Source organism: Schistocerca serialis, chromosome 7 (assembly GCF_023864345.2).
Source record: "Schistocerca serialis cubense isolate TAMUIC-IGC-003099 chromosome 7, iqSchSeri2.2, whole genome shotgun sequence".
In the NCBI taxonomy this organism is placed as follows: Eukaryota; Metazoa; Arthropoda; class Insecta; order Orthoptera; family Acrididae; genus Schistocerca; species Schistocerca serialis.
The window spans coordinates 179,872,308-179,896,493 of record NC_064644.1 but is presented as its reverse complement, the minus strand read 5'-3'; the positions used below and the strand labels follow the sequence as shown (position 1 = coordinate 179,896,493).

Below are 24,186 nucleotides of genomic sequence, written 5' to 3'. Positions count from 1 at the left end.
AATGGTGTCTGTTATTGTTTCTATGTCTCTGTAAATCTCTCTAGTTTGTCTCTTCATCCAAATTCCTTCCCGAAACACTGGTCCATATATTTTCCTCAGAATTTTTCTTTCCTGCTTTTCAATCTCTATGATCTTCGTATGACCATGAATCACTGTAGTTTCTGCAGCATAAAGTGCTTCTGGTAGCACTACTGTGTTGTAATGCCTTAGTTTCGCATTGACAGAAATAGATTTCTTATTATAGTGATTCCAATTGAGCTTATATGCTATTTTCAATCTGGAGATTCTATCTTTATTGGCTATTTAATTCAGTCCTGATAGTTGGATTATCTCTTCCAGACATCTGAAGTGGGCAACTTGTGACACTTTCCCGTATTGAGTTGTAATGAGGAGATTATCTACAGGTTTGTTTTCCATATACTGTGTTTTCTCCTAGGAGATTTGTAGCCCAGTTTTCTGTGAGATTTAATGTAGTTTTTCCAGTGCAAGTTTGGCTTCTTCTCTATTGTTCGTTAGAATGGCAAGATCGTCTGCGAAAGCCAGACACTTCACCCTAAATCTCTACTCTTTTTTAATCCCAAGCGGAATTCCTGTTATTTCCTTTTCCCACGTCCTCACAATTTTATACAGAACCATGTTAAACGGAAGGGGGGACATTTCACCTCCTTGGCGAACATCAGTATGGATATGAAAGGCTTCTGATGCTTCTCCCACGAATTTAGCTTTGGAGGTTGTAACTGTTAATACCTGTTGAATAATTAATACATTAATATTATTCGATCTTCGATTAGATGGGTAGACCACATAACTAATGAGGAAGTATTGAATAGGATTGGGGAGAAGAGAAGTTTGTGGCACAACTTGACCAGAAAAAGGGATCGGTTGGTAGGACATGTTCTGAGGCATCAAGGGATCACCAATTTAGTATTGGAGGGCAGCGTGGAGGGTAAAAATCGTAGAGGGAGACCAAGAGATGAATACACTAAGCAGATTCAGAAGGATGTAGGTTGCAGTAGGTACTGGGAGATGAAGAGGCTTGCACAGGATAGAGTAGCATGGAGAGCTGCACCAAACCAGTCTCAGGACTGAAGACCACAACAACAACAACATTCGATCTTCCTTCTCGCTCATAATGGCGGCGCTATACTAGAATTGGAATTGCTGAAAGGGTGCTCTTGTATTCAGCTTCGCTCACTGAACTGTTTTTAACGCTGATGGAGGGAAGGTTGTAATACTGTCCACGCTCATGTCTGAATAACATTAGTTGAAGGAAGGCCTAAATTAATGTATAATAAGTTGGGAAGTAGGCTGTAAAGAACTTGCAATTCATTGATGCAATTAGGATGTACACTGGTGAGCCAGAACGCAATGACCACCTGCTTAATACCTTGTTTGTCTGTCTTTGGAACGAGATACATTACTGCGTATCAGGGATCCGACAGTTTGTTGGTATCGCGTAATTAACGGGCCGCTGATTTACGTACACGGTGATGTCGCTCATGGCGACCCAGATGGGTTCCATATGATTTACATCAAGCGAATTTGGCAGTCGAGATTTCAACGTAAGTACACTATAATACTCCTCAAACCAGTGTAGCACGGTTGTGGCACCAAGACACGGACAACTGCTGAAAGACGACATCGCCACCGGGGAGGACATCAAGCGTGAAGGGACGCAGCTGTCAGCGTGTCTTCGAGTATTACACAGGTCCCATGCAAGCGCAGGAGAACGGCTGTAATAGCGTAGTACTGCTTCTACCTGCCGGCGTCCGTGGAACGCTACACGTTTCGATTAACGACTCAGCTCGATAACGGCGTTTGTGGAGACCATCGACCTAGTGCAGCAAAAATGTGATTCGCCTAAATAGCCGACACGTTTCCATTGATCTACAATCGAATCCTGATGGCTTCGTGCCCACTGCAAACGTAATTGTCGGATTCGTGGAAATGGACGCATCTGGTGTCAGGTAAAAGTTTACAAATAGGGGTCGGAATCCTTTGTTTGGGAGATATCGTGACGAGGGCTTGTAAGGTAGCACATTATTCCGAGTCTTTCCAACTTGCAGCGAAGTAAGCGTTCCCGAAGTGCGTCTTGTTCGAATGTGTGTGAACTACTAAGGGACCAGAGTGCTAAGGTCATCGGTCTCTAGACTTACACAACTCCTTAAACTAACTTATACAGACATGCATTAATAATACAACTAGACTGCAAAAATGTCGGTTCAACATCTTCATTACTATTCAGTATTAAACTTTCACCTAAAACCAATGACTTTTCTGGTGTTACGAAACAGAACTAGGGACTGTAACATATTCATCTGCAACTATAACTGTAAATATTCATTTCTAAGAAGTTATTTTTTTAGACTTTTCTTTGCTATAATAACTGCTGACGTTATAGTAACCACATTAAAAATTATTATTTAACTATGTGTTTCTGAAAGAATACACCACCATTTGATTGTATATTACTGTATTTTTCTTCTTGTCAGTCTAGATTTCGGCTTTTACGCCATTATCGAGCACAATGCTAAAAATTCTTAAACCACTAACGTATCATATGTAGTAAAGTCGGCCCAAAGCAGGTAAACAAGACTAGCACATGCCTTTAAGATGTAGCTATTGAAGTGGCCATCTTAAACAAAATCTAGATTGTATAGAAGAAAATTACAGTAATATACAATGTCTTCTTCTTTCAAGAACAGCACATCGAAAACTTATCAAATATGTTTTGTTGAGTGAGAGATGTGGGGAGATTGAGATAGTGTATAGAGGGCGTACGTAATCTGTGGATGCTCTACTTTATTAAAACTATGTAACATGTGTGCGTAGGAAAGTTCTTGTGGAACCAGGACTCACGTGACGTATGTGAGCTTGTGCAGTATGAATGATTTTGTATAAAAGCAGCCAGAAGAAAAGTTAAGTGTCAAATCAATTAGTATATCGTTTCTGGCCGGTGGCCCATACTTCGTTTTACTCAAATTATACTTGGCTTCGTAAATTCAGAATATCTTTTACAAACTGCTCGCTGTAAATCCACTGGATGACTTAGGAATTATCGAAAACATTTGAGGGTTGAAGCTTTTCTAATTGGCTGTCTAAATTATCAGTCAATAGGAACTAAGCATTCCAAGTGCTTTGTATAGTACTACGTGCTACAGTTCGGTATCTCTAGGAGTCACTCAGATAGTAACAATAATGATAGTGGCAGATGTAAGAAGAGTTCATTGGTGCTCATCAATATTGACCCTCGCTACACAAATTTGTGCTAAGATGAAGGAAGTCTTAAATTTTATCAGTTCTCATCGGGTAATTATAAAGTGACTTCATTTGTGAACATTTTAGTGGAAGTCTGAATTTTTTAAGTGGTTTTACTTGGAAGTTATTTACGTGTGAACTCTCGTGTAGTACTTAAATTCCGCGCGGCGTGTTTCGAGAACATGGAACAGCTGAGAGGCACGCTGACAGTGGCGCATCAAACTGGATACAGGAGTAGCACCACGTTAGTTTTCAGAAGAGTCCTAGTTCCGTGTACAGTAACACGATGAGCGTAACAGTGCGTGGAAGCACTGAGAGAGCAAATGTGGGCAGACTGCATTGCATGAGTGCACCACGTCGTGTGATGACATGTGGTGCCATTGGTTACACACCACCTCACTTCTGGTTTGCTTCACTGGAAGTCTGTACAACAAGACTTGCTTTCTGATATGTGAAGTCTGATGGTTGTGCTTTATATTCAAGGTCTGTATAATGTTAAAATTCAAAAAGATAGTACAAGGCATCATGTTACCCATGATGTATTGAGCTACCTTAGTACACGGAAGGTTCGGCTGTGGCCTTGGCCAGCATGTTCTTCATATGTCTCACCCATTGCGAACTTATGGTAATGCGTTGCCAAGAGGCTGGTACACCACCACTCTCTAGCCACAACGATTTTGGTAGTGAGTTCCCAAACTGTATGGAGTGTGGTAGCAGGATCCTGATTCATAACATTTTTATTGACAATGCTCAAACTGAAACAATTAATGTATAACCAGTTGTTAACAAACGATATGATCTTGATGTACAGTCAATGAAAATAAACAGTGTTCTAGTCCTGAGGCATGTTCATACAAAGCAGTGAGGCTTTTAGTGGTACCAGCTTACAGTGTTTTAAGAATAAGTTAAAAGAGATGGAATGGGATAGGGCATGGGTAGGAAGAGACACCAATATGAAATTCACTACGTTCAATAACAAATTTGTGTCAATATTTGAAAGTAGCTTTCGCAAAAATGTATCCAGAAAGCCTGTGTAGAAAAAAAAAAAAAAAAAAAAAAAAAGAAAACCTGACCCATAGGTAACTAAGGGGAGTAAGATATAAGAGGAAAACGAAATTTATATATAAGACCAGAACAAGTTAAGATTAAGTGTTACTAGTAATCTACAAAAAATACTGTAATATTTTAATGAAAGGTACTAAAATGTCCAGAAATAAGAATGTCGTGACAGAAATTTATAATGCAGGTAATAAGATGAAAACTATATATCATAGAGGACAGAATAGCCAGTTGGTACACAAGACACTACCACAACTAAAATGAATGATAATATTGTGATTGTTGTTGTTGTTGTGGTCTTCAGTCCTGAGACTGGTTTGATGCAGCTCTCCATGCTACTCTATCCTGTGCAAGCTTCTTCATCTCCCAGTACCTACTGCAACCTACATCCTTCTGAATCTGCTTGGTGTATTCATCTCTTGGTCTCCCTCTACGATTTCTACCCTCCACGCTGCCCTCCAATACTAAATTGGTGATCCCTTGATGCCTCAGAACATGTCCTACCAACCGATCCCTTCTTCTAGTCAAGTTGTGCCACAAACTCCTCCCCAATTCTATTCAACACCTCCTCATTAGTTATGTGATCTATCCATCTAATCTTCAGCATTCTTCTGTAGCACCACATTTCGAAAGCTTCTATTCTCTTCTTGACTAAACTATTTATCATCCATGTTTCACATCCATACATGGCTACACTCCATACAAATACTTTCAAAAACGACTTCCTGACACTTAAATCAATACTCGATGTTAACAAATTTCTCTTCTTTAGAAGCACTTTCCTTGCCATTGCGAGTATACATTTTATATCCTCTCTACTTCGACCATCATCAGTTATTTTGCTCCCCGAATAGCAAAACTCCTTTACTACTTTAAGTGTCTCATTTCATAATCTAACACCCTCAACATCACCCGACTTAATTCGACTACATTCCATTATCCTCGTTTTGCTTTTGTTGATGTCCATCTTATATCCTCCCTTCAAGACACCATCCATTCCGTTCAACTGCTCTTCCAGGTCCTGTGCTGTCTCTGACAGAATTACAATGTCATCGGCGTACCTCAAAGTTTTTATTTCTTCGCCATGGATTTTAATACCTACTCCGAATTTTTCTTTTGTTTCCTTCACTGTTTGCTCAATATACAGATTGAATAACATCGGAGAGAGGCTGCAACCCTGTCTCACTCCCTTCCCAACCACTGCTTCCCTATCACGCCCCTCAACTCTTATAACTGCCATTTGGTTTCTATACAAATTGTAAATAGCCTTTCGCTCCCTATATTTTACCCCTGCCACCTTCAGAATTTGAAAGAGAGTATTCCAGTCAACATTGTCAAAAGCTTTCTCTAAGTCTACAAATGCTAGAAACGTAGGTTTGCCTTTCCTTAATCTAGCTTCTAAGATAAGCCGTAGGGTCAGTATTGCCTCACGTGTTCCAATATTTCTGCGGAATCCAAACTGATCTTCCCCAAGGTCGGCTTCTATTACATTCGTCTGTAAAGAATTCGCGTTAGTATTTTGCAGCCGTGACTTATTAAACTGATAGTTCGATAATTTTCACATCTGTCAACACCTGCTTTCTTTGGGATTGGGATTATTATATTCTTCCTGAAGTCTGAGGGTATGTCGCCTGTCTCATACATCTTGCTCACCAGATGGTAGAGTTTTGTCAGGACTGGCTCTCCCAAGGCCGTCAGTAGTTCTAATAGAATCTTGTCTACTCCAGGGGCCTTGTTTCGACTCAGGTCTTTCAGTGCTCTGTCAAACTCTTCACGCAGTATCATATCTCCCATTTCATCTTCATCTACATACTCTTCCATTTCCATAATATTGTCCTCAAGTACATCGCCCTTGTATAGACCCTCTATATACTCCTTCCACCTTTCTGCTTTCCCTTCTTTGCTTAGAACTGGGTTTCCATCTGAGCTCTTGATATTCATGCAAGTGGTTCTCTTTTCTCCAAAGGTCTCTTCAATTTTCCTGTAGGCAGTATCTATCTTACCCCTCATGAGATAAGCCTCTACATCCTTACATTTATCCTCTAGCCATACCTACTTAGCCATTTTGCACTTCCTGTCGAACTCATTTTTGAGACGTTTGTATTCCTTTTTGCCTGATTCATTTACTGCATTTTTATATTTTCTCCTTTCATCAATTAAATTCAATATTTCTTCTGTTACCCAAGGGTTTCTACTAGCCCTCGTCTTTTTACCTACTTGATCCTCTGCTGCCTTCACTACTTCATCCCTCAAAGCTACCCATTCTTCTTCTACTGTATTTATTTCCCCCATTCCTGCCATTTGTCCCCTTACGCTCTCCCTGAAACTCTCTACAACCTCTGGTTCTTTCAGTTTCTCCAGGTCCCATCTCCTTAAATTCCCACCTTTTTGCAGTTTCTTCAGTTTTAATCTACAGTTCATAACCATTAGATTGTGGTCAGAGTCCACATCTGCCCCTGGAAATGTCTTACAATTTAAAACCTGGTTCCTAAATCTCTGTCTTACCATTGTATAATCTATTTGATACCTTTTAGTATCTCCAGGGTTCTTCCATGTATACAACCATCTTTCATGATTCTTGAACCAAGTGTTAACTATGATTAAGTTATGCTTTGCACAAATTTCTACCAGGCGTCTTCCTCTTTCATTTCTTACCCCCAATCCATATTCACCTACTACATTTCTTTCTCTCTCTTTCCCTACTCTCGAATTCCAGTCACCCATGACTATTAAATTTTGGTCTCCCTTCACAATCTGAATAATTTCTTTTATTTCATCATACATTTCTTCAATTTCTTCGTCATCTGCAGAGCTAGTTGGCGAATAAACTTGTACTACTGTAGTAGGCGTGGGTTTCGTGTCTATCTTGGCCACAATAACGCGTTCACTATGCTGTTTGTAGTAGCTTACCCACACTTCTATTTTTTTATTCATTATTAAACCTACTCCTGCATTACTCCTATTTGACATTGTATTTATAATCCTGTATTCGCACGCCCAAAAGTCTTGTTCCTCCTGCCACCGAACTTCACTAATTCCCATTATATCTAACTTTAACCTATCCGTTTCCCTTTTTAAATTTTCTAACCTACCTGCCCGATTAAGGGATCTGACATTCCATGCTCCGATCCGTAGAATGCCAGTTTTTTTTCTCCTGATAACGACGTCCTCTTGAGCAGTCCCCGCCCGGAGATCCAAATGGGGGACTATTTTACCTCCGGAATATTTTACCCAAGAGGACGACATCATCATTAACCATACAGTAAAGCTGCATGCCCTCGGGAAAAATTACGGCTGTAGTTTCCCGTTGCTTTTAATATTGTGATTGGTAACTGACAATTTGCGAATATTTTAACAATCTACTTCTTAATGTAGCAGTAAAAATAAGAACACATGGTTCAGTTGCAGAAGCAAGAGGATATATTTAAGATATCATACAAAAAAACTTCGAGCAACTAGTAGTAGCAGCAAGATCCCTCACTGAAATTAACAGACATATAAAAGTTCTCACATGGGGTTGATGGAATTTAAGAGAGAATCCCGAAGAGTTTCTTTAACTTTATGAGTACCATCCTTAGTGGAAAAATCAGAGCATGAAATTTCCCCAGATGGATTAGATTATGGCATTATTAAACCTCTTAATCGTAAATGCGACAAGAAAACTTAAATAATCATCGTACAGTTTCCTTACTGACATCTTTTCTAAAATATTTGGGATGAAGACTAGTCTCACTTTTAAGTACAAAGAGTTTACTCACAATATCACAGTTTGGATTCCAGAAGGGTTGCTTGACTGAGAATGCTGTTTTCACATTCATCCACTAAATATTCCAAGTCTTAAATAATAAAACATCTCCAGTTGGTATTTACAGAGATCTTTCCAAGGAGTTTGAGTGTGTAGATAGTTACTCTCTGAGAAAAATTCAAGGTTTTGAAATTGATGCCTTTACAAACAACTGTGTTCTATCATACTCAACAAACAGAATGCAAAGTATTGTGCTGAATAATTCAGTGTTGGAAGGCGAGAAAATTTTAGTGACTGGGAAGAAATCATGGAAGGAGCCCTGCAGGGTTCAATTTTTGGCCCACTCCTATTACTTATGTATGTGAATGGCCTTCCACTTAACATTCAGCAAGTAGAACTAGTACTTTTTGCAGCTGATACTAGTGTTATCATAAATCTCATTACCGAGAAAGTGAAACAAAATGTATCAAATGAGCAGATCTTTGAAAACGGTCCCTTTCTAAGTTCTGAGAAAACACTACATATAGTTCTGTGCAACAAATAGAGTCACACAAACAACTGATGTAGCAAACGAAAAGGAGTAGAATATTCCAAATTCTTTGGTGTACTCACTGATCAAAACTTGAACTGGGAGAAATATATTACTAAACTGCTCAGAAATTGGGTTAGGGTACTTTTACTGTTCGTGTAATTTTTAGTCCTGCAAGCAAAGAAATCCATGCTCTAACATATTTAGCATATTTCAATCTATGGAATAGCTTTCAATTTGTGGAATAATTTAGTTGGATGGCTCATTAGTTAGAACGAAAGTACTGCCTGCACGAAACTGAGTAGTAAGAATAATATGCGGCTTTCACTTGCACTCATCTTGTAGGTGCCTCTTTAAGGAGCTAGGTACTTATATTACAACTGCATCTTCACAATATGAGCATATGCAATAAATAATCTATCATAATTTGAGAATAATTGTAATGTTCGTACATACAATGCTAGAAGAAAAAAATGACACTTATTACCCATTATTAATGTTGTCTGTAGCTCTGACATCAGTTCAAAATGGACCAAAAAATAGTTTTGATCCTTTGCCCAGTAACATAAAATGTTTGACAAGTAGCAAACCAAGTTTTAAATGTAACCTAAGGTTATTTCTGGACAACGCCTTCTATTCCATAGAGGAATTTTTATTTAAAAACATGTAGCCTGTAAAAAAATCTAGTTTTACATGTAGTTGCCGGGGAAGGACTCATAAATAATATGTTCATTAATATTAATTTCAGGCCAGTGTGCCATTTAGAATCTTGTAAATGGCCAGATTGTAGCCATCCACTGAAACTAATGATGTATTCGTATTCTTAGTCTGACTTGTTGCACATCGTTACGGTAAAAAGAATCTTTCAAATGATCTACGGAGCATATACTTATGTGATCAAAAGTATCCGGACATTTTTCATATCAGGTGCATTGTGCTGCCACCTACGACCAGGTACTCCGTATCAGCGACCTCAGTAGTCATTAGACATCATGAGAGAGCAGAATGGGGCGCTCTGAAGAACTCACGGATTTCGAACGTGGTAAGGTGATTGGGTGTCACTTGTTTCACACGTCTGTACGCGAGATTTCCACACTCCGAAACATTCCCAGGTCCAGTGTTTCCGATGTGATAGTGAAGCGGAATCGTGAAGGGACACGTACAGCACAAAAGCGTAAAGGCCGACCTCGTCTGTTGACTGACAGAGACCGCCGACAGTTGAAGATGGTCGTAGTGTGTAATAGACAGACATCTATCCAGACAATCACACAGGAATTCCAAACTGCATCAGGAGCCACTGCAAGTTCTATGACAGTTAGGTGAGAGGTGAGAAAACTTGGCTTTCATGGTCGAGCGGCTGCTCATAAGCCACACATCACGTCGGTAAATGCCAAGCGACGCCTCGCTTGATGTGAGGAGCGTAAACATTGGACGGCTGAACAGAGAAAACACGTTGTGTGGAGTGACGAATCAGGGTACACAATGTGGCGATCCGATGGCAGGGTGCGGTTATGGCGAAAGCCTGGTGAATGTCATCTGCCAGCGTATGTAGCACCAACACTAAAATTCGGAGGCGGTGGTGTTATGGTGTGATCTCGGTTTTCATGGAGGGGGCTTGTTGTTTTGCGTGGCGCTATCACAGCACAGGCCTACGTTGATGTTTTAAGCAACTTCGTGCTTCCCAGAGTTGAAGAGCAATTCAGGAATGGCGATTGCATCTTTCAACACGATTGAGCACCTGTTCATAATGCACAGCCTGTGGCGGAGTGGTTGCACGACAATACCATCCCTGTAATGAACTGGCCTGCACAGAGTCCTGACCTGAATCCTATAGAACACCTTTGTGATGTTTTGGAACGCCGACTTCGTGCCACGCCTCACCGACCGATACCTCTCCTCAGTGCATCACTCCGTGAAGAATGGGCTGCCATTTCCCAAGAAACCTTCCAGCTCCTGATTGAAGTGCCTGCGAGAGTGGAAGCCGTCATCAAGGCTAAGGGTGGTCCAACACCATATTGAATTCCAGCATTACCAATGGAGGGCGGCACGAACTTGTAAGGCATTTTCAGCCAGGTGTCCGGATACTTTTGATCACACAGTGTAGGGTAGCTGTGGCACAGATCTGACGCAGCACCTGCATCTGCCATCCATGCTCATTTCACTTCGATGCCTAGTCGGGCTAGACCGTTGCTGTTGCCAGAGGCGGCAGCTCTATGAACTGAATTTCGCACGCTGCATATCCCCACATCACGTTCGAATGCGAGGGGCGTTCAGTAAGTTATGCAATACCTTTTTTTCTGAAAGCAAGTTGATTTTATTCAGGATTAAAATAAACTATATTATTCCCCACTCGTTTGGCTATAAAAACCTATTTTCAAGATAATCTCTGTTCAATGCCACGGCCTTACATGACCTTATTGGGAGAGTTACTATGCTCGCATGGTACCACTCTACTGGTCGACGTCGGAGCCAACGTCTCTTTGCATCACTAACATCCCCATTATCCAGGTACTGGTTCCTGCGCAGTGCATGCTTCGTTGAGCGAGAGAATTGGAAATCGGAAGGTGAATGATCCGGGATGTGGGGTGGATGAGGAAGAATAGTCCAATCAAATTTTGTGATCTCCTCTCGGGTATGTAGACTTGCGCGAGACCATACGTTGTCGTGGAGAAGGAGAAGTTCGTATAAATTTTTGTGGCGACGAACACGCTGAAGTCGTTTATTCAATTTCCTGAGATTTTCGCAACACACTTCAGAGATATCGTTGCACCAAGAGGGAGAACATCAACCAAAAGTCCAAGAAGACCGTCGCCATGACTATGTGCAGTTCAGAACTTCGAAGATATTTCCTTCTGGTGTGTGTATAAAATATGATGACATGGGAATAGGAGAAGTTGAGAGTGTAAAATTCTGGGGATTTCAACTTGATGATAAATTCAGTTGGGAGCAATATACTAACGAACTGCTAAAGCGCCTAAAAAAGTCTGTGTTTGCAATGCGGATAATGTCAGACATAGGAGATATAAATATAAAAAACTGGCATATTTTGCTTATTTTCACTCCATTATGTCATATGGTATCATATTTTGGGGTAACTCCCCAAATAGAGAAAATTTTTTTAGAGTACAGAAGCGTATAATACACTCCTGGAAATTGAAATAAGAACACCGTGAATTCATTGTCCCAGGAAGGGGAAACTTTATTGACACATTCCTGGGGTCAGATACATCACATGATCACGCTGACAGAACCACAGGCACATAGACACAGGCAACAGAGCATGCACAATGTCGGCACTAGTACAGTGTATATCCACCTTTCGCAGCAATGCAGGCTGCTATTCTCCCATGGAGACGATCGTAGAGATGCTGGATGTAGTCCTGTGGAACGGCTTGCCATGCCATTTCCACCTGGCGCCTCAGTTGGACCAGCGTTCGTGCTGGACGTGCAGACCGCGTGAGACGACGCTTCATCCAGTCCCAAACATGCTCAATGGGGGACAGATCCGGAGATCTTGCTGGCCAGGGTAGTTGACTTACACCTTCTAGAGCACGTTGGGTGGCACGGTATACATGCGGACGTGCATTGTCCTGTTGGAACAGCAAGTTCCCTTGCCGGTCTAGGAATGGTAGAACGATGGGTTCGATGACGGTTTGGATGTACCGTGCACTATTCAGTGTCCCCTCGACGATCACCAGTGGTGTACGGCCAGTGTAGGAGATCGCTCCCCACACCATGATGCCGGGTGTTGGCCCTGTGTGCCTCGGTCGTATGCAGTCCCGATTGTGGCGCTCACCTGCACGGCGCCAAACACGCATACGACCATCATTGGCACCAAGGCAGAAGCGACTCTCATCGCTGAAGACGACACGTCTCCATTCGTCCCTCCATTCACGCCTGTCGCGACACCACTGGAGGCGGGCTGCACGATGTTGGGGCGTGAGCGGAAGACGGTCTAACGGTGTGCGGGACCGTAGCCCAGCTTCATGGAGACGGTTGCGAATGGTCCTCGCCGATACCCCAGGAGCAACAGTGTCCCTAATTTGCTGGGAAGTGGCGGTGCGGTCCCCTACGGCACTGCGTAGGATCCTACGGTTTTGGCGTGCATCCGTGCGTCGCTGCGGTCCGGTCCCAGGTCGACGGGCACGTGCACCTTCCGCCGACCACTGGCGACAACATCGATGTACTGTGGAGAGCTCACGCCCCACGTGTTGAGCAATTCGGCGGTACGTCCACCCGGCCTCCCGCATGCCCACTATACGCGCTCGCTCAAAGTCCGTCAACTGCACATACGGTTCACGTCCACGCTGTCGCGGCATGCTACCAGTGTTAAAGACTGCGATGGAGCTCCGTATGCCACGGCAAACTGGCTGACACTGACGGCGGCGGTGCACAAATGCTGCGCAGCTAGCGCCATTCGACGGCCAACACCGCGGTTCCTGGTGTGTCCGCTGTGCCGTGCGTGTGATCATTGCTTGTACAGCCCTCTCGCAGTGTCCGGAGCAAGTATGGTGGGTCTGACACACCGGTGTCAATGTGTTCTTTTTTCCATTTCCAGGAGTGTAAGAGTAATGAGTAGTGTAAATCGAAGAACATCATGTCGAAACCTATTCAAAGAATTGGGCATATTAACCACAGCTTCTCAGTATATTTATTCCTTAATGAAGTTTGTTGTGAATAATACATGCCGGCCGGGATGGCCAAGCGGTTCTAGGCGCTACAGTCTGGAACCGCGAGACCACTACGATCGCAGGTTCGAATCCTGCCTCGGGCATGGATGTGTGTGATGTCCTTAGGTTAGTTAGGTTTAAGTAGTTCTAAGTTCTAGGGGACTGATGACCTTAGTGCTCAGAGCCATTTGAACCATTTGAAATAATACATCTCTTTTTCCAACTAACTGCTTAGTACACAGTATCAATACTAGGAATAAGAACAATATACATAAAGATTTAAAATCACTTACTCTTGCCCAGAATGGAGTCCAGTATTCAGCAACGCATATTTTCAATAAGTTACCAGCAACCATTAAGAGTTTAGTTTCAGACAAGGTACAATTTAAACATAATTTAAAAGAATTTTTGGTGGCCAACTCCTTCTATTCCATCCATGAGTTTGTCAACAAGTGCAGTAGACCATTTTAATGAAAATTTATTATTCTTTAATTTTTGACAATGCAAGTAACTACCTACTGTGTGAATGATGGATGTATGGAAAGCAGATGTAAGTCTTAAGTCTATAAATAGTGGAAGTTTAATTTTAAATATTGTACATAATCTGACTGTTCTTAACTAAGGATCACTGAAATGAATAATTTTCTTTGATTTTTGACAATACTTGGTTGTAATACCCAAGAAACTAGCAAATGTCTGAATGATGGATTTAATGAAAGCAGATGTAAATATTAAACCTGTAAATATTAGAAGTTTAAATTTAATTCACGTATATAATTTTACTGTTTATTGACTCAGGATCATTAAAATTAATGAAACTCAAGTTTTTCTAACTACATTTTTGTAATGTGTTTATCTGACAAGTTCCACACGCAGGAGGATTCCCTCTTTTGTGGGTATATGGAATGAATAATTAATCTAATCTAATGTAATCTTACCGGCTGAGAGTGTGGCATTGAAGTTTTTCTTCGGAAGAATGGTAGTGTGGGTTGCCTTTTTGTTTCCGCTTCGAAGTGATGAATCCATGTTTCACTGCCTGTGACGAGGTTCAACAATAAACTGTCACGATCAGCCACATAACGCACAAGCAGATCCGCACAGATGGTCCTTCGTTGCTCTTTAGGGTCTTCTGTTAGGCGGCCAGGAACCCAGTAGCCACACACATCTGAGTCCCCAGCTTGCAGACGAGTGGCAGCACTACCAACAGAGAGGTAGAGTTAAACATTGAGGTGTTTGATTGTAATCAGTCGATAATTTCGAATGAGAGTGTCCGCACGTTCCAACATTGCAGGAGTCACAGCCGTGTGCAGCTGGTTGACACGAGGGAGACAGGAGGGTTTGTGCGACCGTGTTGTGATGATGAGAGACACGTCGTCCAACGACTCACCGTGCCTTTGTTCACTGACAGGCCTCCATAGGCATTCTGCAAGCGCCTATTAACATTTGCGATGCTTTGGTTTTCCGCCAAAAGAAACTGAATGATAGTACACTACTGGCCATTAAAATTGCTACACCACGAAGGTGACGTGCTACAGACGCGAAATTTAACCGACAGGAAGACGACGCTGTGATATGCAAATGATTAGCTTTTCAGGGCATTCACACAAGGTTGGCGCCGGTGGCGACAGCTACAACGAGCTGACATGAGGAAAGTATCCAACCGATTTCTCATACACAAACAGCAGTTGACTGGCGTTGCCTGGTGAAACGTTGTTGTGATGCCTCGTGTGAGGAGGAGAAATGCGTACCATCACGTTTCCGACTTTGATAAAGGTCGGATTGTAGCCTATCGCGATTGCCGTTTATCGTACCGCGACATTGCTGCTCGCGTTGGTCGAAATCCAATGACTGTTAGCAGAATATGGAATCGGTGGGTTCAGGAGGGTAATACGGAACGCCGTGCTGGAACGCAGCGGCCTCGTATCCTAGCAGTAGAGATGAGAGGCGTCTTAGGCGCATGGCTGTAACGGATCGTGCAGCCACGTCTCGATCCCTGAATCAACAGATGGGGACGTTAGCAAGACAAGAACCATCTGCACGAACAGTTCGACGACGTTTGCAGCAGCATGGACTATCAGCTCGGAGACCATGGTTGCGGTTACCCTTGACGCTGTATCACAGACAGGAGTGCCTGCGATGGTGTACTCAATAACGAACATGGGTGCACGAATGGCAAAACGTCATTTTTTCGGATGAATCCAGGTTCTGTTTACAGCATCATGATGGTCGCATCCGTGTTTGGCGACATCGCGGTGAACGCACATTGGAAGCGTGCATTCGTCATGGCCATCCTGGCGTACCACCCGGCGTGATGGTATGGGGTGCCATTAGTTACACGTCTCGGTCACCTCTTGTTCGCAATGACGACACTTTGAACAGTCACGTTACATTTCAGATGTGTTACGACCCGTGGCTCTACCCCTAATTCGATCTCTGCGAAACACTACATTTCAGCAGCATAATGCACGACCGCATGTTGCAGGTCCTGTACCGGCCTTTCTGGATACAGAAAATGTTCGACTGCTGACCTGGCGAGCACATTCTCCAGATCTCTCGCCAACTGAAATCGTCTGGTCAACGGTGGCCGAGCAACTGGCTCGTCACAATACGCCAGTCACTACTCTTGATGAACTGTGGTATCGTGTTGAAGCTGCATGGGCAGCTAGCTGTACCTGTACACGCCATCCAAGCTCTATTTGACTCAATGCCCAGGCGTATCAGGGCCGTTATTACGGCCAGAAGTGGTTGTTCTGGGTACTTATTTCTCAGGATCTATGCACCCAAATTGCTTGAAAATGTAATAACATGTCAGTTCTCGTATAATATATTTGTGCAATGAATACCCGTGTATCATCTGCATTTCTTCTTGGTGTAGCAATTTTAATGGCTACTAGTGTATATACTTCTACACAGTATACGGCGGATAAGTGAAATTTCATTATTTGCTATCATTCATGGAGTTGCAGAGTGTAAATGGCAAGCATACCTGCACTTGTCAATGAGGATGGCGACGCCGCGGTGGCTGCGCTTCTGCGCCGCGAGGTACAGCGCAGAGAAGCCGAGCGTGTCGCCGCAGTTGAAGTCGAGCCGCGGGCAGCGCACCAGCAGCTGCAAGCAGCGCTCCAGCGCGTCCACCACTTCTCCAGGCGCCTGTCCGGCCAGCTCCAGCACCGCGCCGCGCAGAGCCGTCCGACCCCCGGCGTCCGTCACGTTGACGCGCGTCTGTGCTTGCGACAGCAGCGCCGCCAGTGCGCCCGGATTGGCCCACCTACGTCACACGACGAGCGTCACTTCAACTGTCAACTGCTGCTTACTGTTAGAAACCATTTTACTGGATTTTCCATAAGTTTGATAAACACAACACATACAATTAACAGCGACTTCTTTTATCAATCATATATTCGACTTCACTATTTACGAGGGTCACTCCAAAAGAAATGCACACTATTTTTGTAAAAATATAGTTTTCATTCTGCACGTGTGAAAGTTTTACAGTGTGTAGATACATCCTTCCCGCTGGTTTTCAAACTTAGTTCAACCTGTTCCCGTGAGTGGCGCCGTCACAGCAAGATGGCTGCAACACTTGACGTTCATCAGAAGCAACGTGCTGTCATAGAATTCCTGTGCTGTGAAAACGAGACAGTGGGCAACATCCACAAGAGGTTGAAAAAGGTGTATGGAGATGCTACTCTCGATCGCAGTACAGTTAGTCGGTGGGCAAGCAGGTTACGTGATGAAAGTTGGCACTGCAATATTGAGGATTGTCCTCGCAGCGGCAGGCCTCGTGCTGCACACACTCCAGACAAAGTGCAGAGAGTTAACGAATTGGCTGCTGCTGACAGACGCATCACAGTGAACGAATTGTCACGCTACGTTGGGATAAGGGAAGGTAGTGTTTGCAGAATACCGAAAGTGTTGGCGTTAAAAAAGGTTTGTGCCAGGTGGGTTCTCAGAATGTTGACAGTGGCTCAGAAAGAAACAAGAAAAACGGTATGCAGCGAACTTTTGGAACACTACGAGAATGGTGGAGATTAATTTCTTGGGATGATTGTGACAGGTGATGAAATATAGCTCCATCATTTTTCACCAGAGATGAAGAGGCAATCAATGGAGGGCCATCATGCAAATTCACCCAAGAAAAAAAAAATTCAAAACCACACCATCTTCTGGAAAAGTTATGGCTACAGTGTTTTTCGATTCCGAAGGACTCTTGCTTGTGGACATCATGCCAAGTGGAACCACCATAAATTCTGATGCATATGTGACGACAATGAAGAATCTTCAAGTTAGACTGAGTCGTGGTCGACCACATCGGCAAAAGCAGGATGTTTTGCTGTTGCATGACAATGCACGGCCACATGTCAGTCAAAAACCATGGAAGCGATCACAAAACTCGGATGGACAACACTGAAACACCCGCTTACAGTCCTGACCTGGCTCCATGTGACTATCATCTCTTTGGGAAACTGAAAGACTCCCTTCGTGGAACAAGGTATGAAGATGATGACTCCCTTGTGCACACTGCCAAACAGTGGCTCCAACAGGTTGGTCCAGAATTTTAGCGTGCGGGTATACAGGCGCAGGTTCCTGGATGGTGTAAGGCAGTTGAGAGGGATGGAAATTATGTGGAGAAATGAAAATATTGGTCTTAAAGGATGTATCTACATACTGTAAAACTTTCAAACATGCAGAATAAAAGGTGGATTTAAGAAAAATAGTGTGCATTTCTTTTGGAGTGACCCTCGTACAACAGTCTGCCAACGCTGGGGTAACTTTTCGATTCAGCGACTGTAGAAATCACGTGGTGCTCAGGCGAAAAACTCATCGAGGCACGTTCGGAGCGTATTTTTATCTGTAAAGGAAGTTCCTTAAAAGTTGTTCCACAGAGAACGGGAAAGGTAGAAATATTAGGGCGCAAGATCAAGTGAATAAGGTGGGTACGGAATAAATTCGCAACCCAGCAACTATATACAGTTTTTTTTCGGTTGCTTTTGTCAGTTTAGCACAATCCGTGCGGGCGTTATCGTGGGGTAGCAATGCTTCACGAAGTCTTCCTGGTCGATGTTTTGAATTACGTCTGCAAGGCGTCTGAGTTGTTGGCAATAAACGTCAGCTGTGATGGTTACACCTCGGGGAAGCAATTGGTAGTACGCCACACCGTCGCTGCTCCACCAGATACATAATACTATTTTTTGTGGGTGCGTGCAAGTCTTTGTACGGGGAGTTGCAGCTTTGTTTCTTTCTTTTCCTTATGTCAACATAAAGACGCCATTTTTCATCACCAGTAACGATACAGGACAGGAATGTTTGGTGTTGTACGCGAGCCAATTGACGACCAGCAAACAGATGCACATATGGTCACCCAATGATTTTTATGATTTTGGCTTAGAGCATATGGTACACATACACCCGATTTTTGAACCTTCCCCATTGAGTGGAACCGTATCACGATGGTGGCATCCTCATAGTTCATCACATATGCCAGTTCTCGAGTGCACAGACGTGGATCATTGTGGATTAATGCGTTTAAACGATCTTTATCAAACGAAGAACCCCTTCTATACGCGGGGTGTCACAAATGTCCAAACAATCCTCATTAAAACAAGAAAAGCTTCTTGTCGTGATCTGTCCAATGGCATTACCCCTACACATGGGGCAAATGTTTGTGCTGCTTCCACTGCTGTCATCCCTCTACTGAACTCAAACAGAAGAATACATGGGAAATGATCCGATTCCTCCACTTGGAACTCCATTTCCCAGCGTTGACAGTTCAACTCACTATCTCCAAATGACAAAATGGCAATATGTAAACTCAAATATCAACAGTGAACTACGAATAAAAATGACAATAGATAAATAAACCCATAGCAAGTGGAACACCAAAATGCAAAACAAAAACACTTCGAATTATTCACTAACCTATAATGATTCAGGCCATGATGAACGAAGACACCACTGGCAGCTGGTAAAAGTTGGTTTCAATTGACCACACAACCAGTTTCACGGCTTAGAGCTCTACATATTTATGAACTGAAATACAACAGTATTGCAAATTTGTGCTATTATATAAGATTATTTGAAGACCTACACTCACAAAAATTGTTACATCAATGCATTATACATCAACCCAACGTTCTCAGTCAAGGTATTGCCATTCTGTGAATACTGTCAGTATTTCAAAAACTAGTCGAACGAAGGATAATTGAGAAGGTGGTCCATGTAATATTTTCTAATAATGCTGCTGGATAGATCGAATCGATATACTGGCCATTCACTGCATGAGCAAGTATCTATGAGATAAAGAAACATGCTCATGGTTAAAACCACTTTCGAAGATGTAGCTCATAACGTAATTAACGGTGCAAATAGTGCAAGACAGAAGGTACTAAGCAGGATAAACTAGTCACTTTTACATGAAATAGAGAATGGGAAAGGAAGGGAAGAACTGGATGGGAATTCGTAGCTTCCAGCAGCCCAGGGCACTGTGGTAAGTAATTATTGTAGTGCAATGGACAAAGTTGAAAATTTGTGGCGGACTGGGACTGGACCCCAGATTTACCGCTTCTCATGAGCGGTTGCCTTAACCGTTTCGGCTATCTGCACATGGTCCCTGACCAAATCAAATTTCCAACCTATTGTACCCTGCAACAGCGTCCCTCGTTAATTAACGTGCATGCACACAATTTAAAAAAAAGCGTAGGGGGTGTGGTCTTAACTTGTGTGAGTGAGTGAATCAGACTGGGGGTGTTTTCGCTATAATTTGGGGAGGGGGGATGTCCTTATTTGTGTGTATGTGTGTGTGTGTGTGTGTGTGTGTGTGTGTGTGTGCGCGCGCGCGCGCGTTTGTGTGTGTGTGTGTGTGTGTGTGTGTGGGACAAAACATTTACTAACGTTTGTGTGCAGAGGTAATGCTACTTTACTGTGGTATTGTGGTAGGTGATCATGATAGGATATGTTGGCTGGTTTATGTGATACTATTTTTCTTGCTGTTCATCTATTACGTGTTTCATTAGTTTAAATAACGTTGGTTGCTAATATTTGTTCGGTCATTTATTATGCATTTCTTTTCTGCGATTGCCTCTTCAATTTGGAAGTTTTCTTGTAGTGTTACGAGATGATTTTTGTTATTAAATCTGTTTATTTCCATCTCCGTTTCTATTGTGGTAAGGTGGTGGTTTTCTAGTCAGAGGTTGTTCTGTAAATGTTGAGTTGCTGATTCCTCATTTCCATGCTTTTGATGCTATTTATATCTTATTTTTAATGTTCTGCTAGACTATCGTAAGCACGGAACATTACAGCTGTTACGCTGAAGTCCGTAAATACCATATTGTTTTATATACGTCAGTGTCATCCTGGCCTGAATTGATTTATTACTTTGGTAAGCTATTTTAACCCTTGCTTCTTAAGGATGTTACCAATTCTATGCGAAGTTTGTCTCGTTATGTGGTTGTGTACCAACTTCACTGTTCAGTTTTAATATTGTGTCCTGGTATAGTGGTGGTTTGGTGTGTTTGTGTTGAGTATAGTGGGTCCTTAGATATGTGTGGTCTTTTGGTTTGCTTGTTTTATTTTTATGTCTTCCTTGATTTTCTTATTTAATTTGGTAACTAAAGATTCATAGTATTTATTGTTTTTTCCTATCTGCGTTATTGTGTCTAGCTCCTCACTGCAGCTGTTTTTATGAAATGGCACTGCATTTAATCATCTGTGGATCATGTGTCTGACTGCTACTTGTTTCAGAAATTGCGGGTGATTTGATCACTGATGTAGTACTGTGCCTACTGTAGTGGCTTTTCTGCATAACTATTCATTGTGATAAATATATCTAGAAAGTTTATTTGCTTTGCTTGTCTTTCTCTAGGGCAAACTGTACAGTTTTGTGTAGTGTGTTTATCTGCGCACGTAGTTGTTCTGTTTTCATTTCTAGGTTATCTACCAAACGTATACTCACCAGTATAGTAGATTGTATTTTGCTGGTACTATTTTCTGAAACATTATTTCTTCTACCGTATTTTGTTAATGAAGATATTTCCTAATTTTTGTGAAAATGGGATCTTATTGGGAACTGTCCTCTTGTAAGTAGAAATTTTTATTAAATTTAAAGTAGATGTTTTGGTCAGTAATAAGGTGTAAGAGTGTGCATGTCCTTGAGATGTGTTCTTGTGTAAACTGTACGTTTCAGGTTCTTGTTCTGTTATCTTGATTGTTTCTTTGACTGGGATTGTGGAGTACATGTTCTTTACGTTAACTGAATTCAAAATAACTGAATCCAAAATATATGTGTATTTTATGCGGCAAACAGGTTTGTAAGGAAAACCATTTTGTTACAAGAGCTTTGAAGGTGCTTTGAAATAAAGCAAAACATTTATGGTCTAAATAAGACTACTATGACAGTCACAAAAGATAATATATAACCTAATTTACTTGTGTAACTTTGACTGCAGAAAGGAGGCCTAACAGCAAAATAGATAAACGGTATGTGGTACCCAGTCAAGCATGTCCTGGGAGTCTTCCTTTTAGTACCAAAGTATCCACCTGAAGATACATCAGACGAGTCAATATATCTGTTTTAATAAACGTGTTAAATGTAATAAGCTAGTTCAAAAATGGTTCAAATGGCTCTGAGCACTACGGGACTTAACATCTTAGGTCATCAGTCCCCTAGAACTTAGAAATATTTAAACCTAACTAACCTAAGGACATCACACACATCCATGCCCGAGGCAGGATTCGAACCTGTGACCGCAGCAGTCTCGCGGTTCCGGACTGCAGCGCCTAGAACCGCACGGCCACCGCGGCCGGCAATAAGCTAGTACCTAAGTATGTAGGGAGCCTACCAAGTACTCTTAATGTTGTGGTCTTCAGTCAGAAGATTGGTCTGATGCCACTCTCCATGCTTCTGTATCCTGTGCAAACCTCTTCATCTCCGAATAACTACTGCAACTTACATCCTTCTGAGTCTGCTTACTATAATCATCTCCTCGTCTCACTCTACAATTTTTACCCTCCCCTCCCTCTCCCCCCCCCCCCCCTCCAACGCTTCTCTCTGATACTAAATTGATGATCCCTTCATGTCTCAGAATGTGTCCTATCAATTGATCACATTTTCTGTTCAGGTTGTGCACAAATTTCTTTTCTTCCTAATTATATTCAGCACTACTCATTAGTTAAGTGATCCACCCACCTATTCTTCTCCATTCTTCCGTAGCATCATATTTCAAAAAGTTCTATTTTCTACTTGTCTAATTTGTTTAATCATCCATGTTTTATTTCCATACATGGCTACACTCCACATTAGTACTTACAGAAAATATTCCCTAAGTTTTAAATCTATATTTGATGTTAAAAATTTATTTTCTTCAGAAGCGCTTTTCTTGCCAGTGCCGTCCTACATTTTATATCCTGTCTACTTTGTTATTTTGCTGCCCAATAACAAAGCTCATCTGCTACTTTAAGTGTCTATTTTCCTAATCTAATTCCTTCAGTATCCATCTTTTTAATTCAACTACATTCCATTACCCTTGTTTCGTTTTTGTTGATATTCATCTTATACCCTTCTGTCAAGACATCGTCAATTCTGTTCAGCTGCTGTTCCAAGTCCTTTGATGAATGCGACAGAATTACAATGTCATTGGCAAACCTCAAAGTTTTTATTTTTTCTCCCTGAACTTTAATTCCTATATCAAATTTTTCTTTGGCTTCCTTTACTGCTTGCTCAATATACAGATTGAATAACATTGGGGATAGGCTACAACCATGTCTAACTCTCTTCTCAACCACTGCTTCCCTTTTGTGCCCTCAACTCTTGAAACTACCGTCTGGTTTCTGAACAAGTTGTAAATAGCGTTTCGCTCCCTGAATTTATTCCTACTACCATCAGAATTTCAAACAGAGTATTACAGTCTGCATTGACAAAATCTTTATGTAATTCCTACCTACCATTTACTTAATGGTGAGTATAGCTTGTATGAGCATGCAGTCAAGAGATGTGGACAAATGGAACTACAGCTTTGAATAGTTTTGGATGAAACCAGCACTGACACATGCAGGTGTGCTTGCAAACCACCAGAGATCACTGCTAGAAAAAGCATACCATCGATTCTAACAGGGTGGAACTTAAATTAAATGGATGAATAGAGTGGCGAGTTTGTGTAAGTTTTGGACGGCACCAGTACTGAACCCTGAGGCACTCACCTGGCAGCAAAGTGTACTGGCTCTGGCACCGGGCTGTCGAATTTGGGCCTGTTGCCGCTGTCGAGCAGCTGCTGCGTAAAGCACACTGGCACGTCGGGGTGTCGGCAGGCCAGCTCCAGGCATGTGCAGCCCCCCAGTGCTTCGTACTGCTCATTGGGCCGTACATCATGACTCTTCAGCAGGTTGCAGAAAGCCCGCCAAGAGCGCGGCCACCAGCGACGGGAGCCCAGTGCTGTTCTCTTCTCCCAGCCAACCCACTGGCTCCTCTTTCTGACGACGACTGACCACAACGATTCGCACTCACAAAATTAGGCAAAATACAATACTCCTGGATTACGATTGGCAACGGAGGGATGCCTTCAACACTGTCTAACGGTATGCTCTTTGAAGGGTCAGCGACGCCTCTCCATATTTGACATCAGTTCATGCATAGAGCTATCGGCATCCTTACCAGAGCTCAACGAAGCATTTCAATGTCAGTTTGCAAATTTCTCTACTTTTCTGGAACATTGAGGACTGTTGTGACTGTCAGGTGTAGTCGACAAGGTGTTCAGAACTTAGCCTGGGTTTCGTCCAGTGGGGAGGGGGCGTCAGTGTTGGGACTTTGTCAACGGTAGATGTGTTTCGTCTGAGCAAGCCACGAAAGTAATGAACTGGCAGAAACGATATCAGTGAACGGTTTTAAGTGTCAAGGACCGTGAAGTAATAAGTGAGATTTGTGAAAGTTGGCC

At 42.4% G+C, this 24,186-nt stretch overlaps 1 long non-coding RNA gene across 1 annotated transcript in view; it reads right to left on the bottom strand.

Annotated features, from left to right (window-relative positions):
* Positions 1 to 14,103: 14,103 nt before the first annotated feature.
* The window catches only part of LOC126412842 (uncharacterized), a 37,498-nt gene continuing 27,415 nt past the window's right edge, over positions 14,104 to 24,186 (bottom strand). The window contains exons 2-3 of the long non-coding RNA XR_007575357.1: positions 16,248 to 16,529; positions 14,104 to 14,458 (exon numbers count right to left, since the gene is read on the bottom strand). This is a non-coding gene — a long non-coding RNA (uncharacterized LOC126412842). The remainder of the gene's footprint in view (positions 14,459 to 16,247; positions 16,530 to 24,186) is intronic.